At 44.1% G+C, this 3926-nt stretch overlaps 1 protein-coding gene across 4 annotated transcripts in view; it reads right to left on the bottom strand.

The window, feature by feature from the left end:
• The window catches only part of fynb (FYN proto-oncogene, Src family tyrosine kinase b), a 56249-nt gene extending 52906 nt beyond the window's left edge, over positions 1-3343 (bottom strand). For 2 of the 4 annotated variants that reach the window (XM_031861762.1, XM_031861763.1), the window contains exon 1: positions 3182-3343. The gene's annotated coding sequence lies outside the window, so the exon portion shown is untranslated. The remainder of the gene's footprint in view (positions 1-3181) is intronic. The other 2 variants (XM_031861764.1, XM_031861765.1) reach the window with 1 other exon arrangement.
• Between the last annotated feature and the right edge of the window lie 583 nt (positions 3344-3926).

Genomic DNA, 3926 nt, shown 5'->3' with positions numbered 1-3926 from the left:
TCTAATCAGAGGGCGTGAACATTTATTTATTTATTTCATGACATAGATTAGTCTAGAACGGTCAACTCTATCTAGGAGCTGGCCTTGCGATATTAGAGCTGATTTAAAACGGAAGATGGCTTTTTACATCACAGTTTTTATTAAATTTGGTGAGAAACGTCCAGGTTAACATCATCCCAGCCATATCATTTAGTCAGAAGCTTAAAAAACACGTTTAAGTGTACGGTACGTCTTCAACCTCAATCTGTGGCTCAACATTTACTCATCTGTAACAATAGCTATGTCACGACTCAGCCTCAGCAGGGGGGGGGGGGGGGGGGAGTTCGTCCCTCTCCTCTGGGAGCGTGACACAAAGGACGACACTGTAGCGATGTCTTTCTGACCTCAGAGGTTGTGGAGTGACGCTGAGCGTGGAGGAGCAGCTGACTGCTTTCCCCGTCCCAGACGTATGAGCCGGGGCCATCTGACCCACCGCAAGCTCCGTGTGATGTTATTGACTGCTCCACTGCACCGGCGGGGGTGCTACATTTAATCAATAGTGTGAAAACACTGGGTTTGATTTAATATGCTGGTTGTCACAGTATTCTGGTGGTTAAGCAATGTCTGCAATAGCATTTAATATCCTCTTACTAGGAATTGCACATCAAAGAAAGCTGTATATACTGCACATATACTCAAGGTCCACTTACTAGGCTTTTTCTGGAGCTTTCAATCGCATCTTACATCTTCATCAGCAAAGTTTGCTCAGCTGAGATCGCTCACTTGTTATCAAGTGATGAACTTAGGATGATCACCTGAGGATGAACTTCAAGCTCCATGACAACTGAGCAAACTGCCTCCCTGATGAAGACCATGAGATGTGGTGGAAAGCCCTGGGAAAAAGACTCTCTACATTTTGGTCAAGCAGAGACATGTTGGCTGTCTTTAGATGTATATTTGTATCTTAGAGTACACTCGCTGTGTACAAGTGAAAAAGATTACCGCTATTCAGTGTTACGGATTCATTGCAGATTCATTTTTTATTCATTTAAGATTCACATTTGTTCAATAAATTCATTATTTGGCTCAAAAAAAAGAAAATACTGAAAAATGCACATCATAATTTCCCAGTGCCCAAAATTAACATTCTTAAATTGATGTTTTTTTCCAGACCATCAGTGTAAAATCCAAAGACATTCACTTAAGTTTCACAGAAGACCAACATAAACAGCAAATATCCAATAACTTTAGCCAGTAAAATTGTAATTTTGGCATTAAAAATGGCTAAAGTGATTAATATTTTTTAAATTGAATTAGTTAAAACAAATAGTCTGAATTCAGAACTCATGCCTCTATATGAGAAAATGTGACCATAAGCGAAACATTTCTTTTAAAGTTAAAAGACTGAGACTAACCAGGACTCGCAAACACTACCTCTTTCGTCCACAGGGACCGCCACAATCAACACAGAAGGAAAGTTCCTCATGGTAGCTTTAAATCCAGACTGTTTTATAACCAGAGAGAAGTTCCTCAAAGTAACTTCAAGGGATGCTTTTAGAAAAACAAAAATCTAAAAGCAGATTGCAGATTTGAGTTTCCCCAAGTGTATCATTGGGACTAAAATAAAAGATCAGCTGGTAAAGATCTACTACTTCATTAGCTTTCCTGTGTTCTACTGTCCTCACCCCTGTGTGATAACCTGCCTGATCAGGTCTCTCCTGCCAAAAACAAAGTATCCGGCGTGAGCTGGGATCAGGAGCGCAGTAATTTGGCAGCGCCTGTAAGGAGGATGACAAGCCGTTTAAAGCTGTCTGTCTAACCGGGCCCGCATGCTAAACACAGGGGACTTTAATCAGCGATAGAGAGCGATGCCTCATCCCATTGTACAGCACCGATAATAAAAAAAAGAAAGAGGAGCAGCCCTCAACTCATAACTCATCGATGAGTTTTTAACACAAACATGGACGTAAAGATTTGTTTGATGTCTGCTGAATTGAGATATTCAGACCTGGACAACGTGACGCAACAGCTTCTACAGGAAAAAAACAAATATATTTCATAAAGCGCTTCTGGTTTCTGTGCTTGGTTTCAAAGACTACTACCACTCAGACAGAGATGATGCCGGCAGCCTGGGGACTGATCCATACACTGGGTTTCCATACACCTGCACCTGTGTGATTTTGCAGTTTTTCCCCTGAGAGCCACCTAAAAATAAAGTCATTCCAAGTGGCACGTCTTGCTGTCTGTCGCCTGTTGTAAATACAGGCCGCTTCATTGGGAGAAACTGTTGGGCAGCCGACGACAATACTATCAATGACACCGATTGTGCAGACAATGATTAAGAAAATGGCTGTGGTGAGGTTTTATAGGCTAAATGAAAGGATTGAGGGATGGAAAGGTGATGGAAGCAGTTAGAGGAAGAGGGCCGTCATCATATGAGAGGAGGCAATCTTATCACCGACCAAACATCAGCTTGGGTGGGTGGTGTTCTCAAGTGATGCCGACACACTTTACCAGCATCGCGCGCCTCGATGCGTGGAGGAATGAGAGCTGGTCCTCAAAGTCTGCTGAGCACTACGGTTTCCCTAATGCACGCGGGAGCGCCTAAACGCATCCCAGGTATATACAAGAGACAGAGAGAGAGAGAGAGGGAGAGGGAGAGAGAGACTGCCAATCACGTGAGGTTGTGTCCTTCGCCTGACTCTCCATTTAGCCTCTATAGGGAGAGGGAGATGCTGCTGCTGATGATGATTGGGGGGGGTAAGCATGGTAAACAACCCGAGCAGAGGACCCTGACACCAATGCGTCAAGATGCTTTCAGGGCTAAACGCCTCCCGGGTGATAACAAACGTAAAGTATTCCTTCTGTTTCTCCGTTGACTTGTCTGAGGTTAATTAGCTCCGGGAAACCCGTGTCTTCACTCCAGTGACACGGGCTAGATATGTGCTGGTGTGTAACAACATTTCACCGAAATACACACCGGGTGTCATTAAAAAAAAAAAAAAAAAAAAAAAAGACAGCCTTCCCATGTAGAGGAGCGGGAGAAAGCGTAGCTAGCTAACATGCTAAAGCGCCTTTTAACGTTGAAGAAATGTCAATAATATTGATACTACATGGAGAGAGAGAAAAAAATCAAAGTAAGTCACTCTGCTTCAGAGGTACCAAGGCAGCAGAGTGATGAGAGGAAGGGGACACGTCTTACCTGTTCAAACGCCTCTAATATCCCGCAGCACTATACTCCATTGCCGTTGTGATGAAGTGGTTTGACAGTGAGACTGGCTGCCCTGGTGTCGCCGTGCTCCGCTCGTCGTGGCCGCTGCGTGTGATGGCGTTAGCTCTGCAGGGCCCACAATGAAACTAGCGCCGCCTTCACGAGCCGTCGGAAATGTCACGCTGAGGCAGCGTGCGGCAACCAACGGGGTGCAACAAAACGGGTTGTGCGGGTTGCATAAAAGATTTATCTGAGGAAATAAGACTTGGAAATTGTTCTTTGTATCCGAGCTGTCGAATGGGATGTTTAAAGGACAGAGGACACAAAATCCACGACATGATTTGTTGGCTGATTTTATCTGACCTGCAGCCCATCTTATTGGTATTCCCTCTGACAAGGATTGGTCTCGTTGGATGTCTCTCTTTTGGTATGTGTTTTCGAAAATTAAACAACTGCATTTATTACAAATAAATAAGCATTACTTTGTTACGTACTTTTTTGACTTATTAATTGTTGTTTGGCTTTTATTACCCCAATTGATTGCTCCGACAGTCAGAATCCAGAGCTTTCCAGAAGCAAGTGAAGGACGCATAACGGGCCCGGTCTTTGACTGGCAGGACGCCCGTCCAATCAGAGGATAGCGAGGGGGCAGTGGGTGGGTGGGACGGGGATGGTGTAAACAGATTCCTTTGATGAAGATTTCTAATAAACGTGGATTTAACACAGATGTCACAGC

Source organism: Anarrhichthys ocellatus, unplaced genomic scaffold, assembly GCF_004355925.1.
Source record: "Anarrhichthys ocellatus isolate YVR2014 unplaced genomic scaffold, GSC_Weel_1.0 scaffold25, whole genome shotgun sequence".
In the NCBI taxonomy this organism is placed as follows: Eukaryota; Metazoa; Chordata; class Actinopteri; order Perciformes; family Anarhichadidae; genus Anarrhichthys; species Anarrhichthys ocellatus.
Note: the sequence above shows the minus strand (reverse complement) of the source record. Positions and strands in the feature narration are given on the sequence as shown.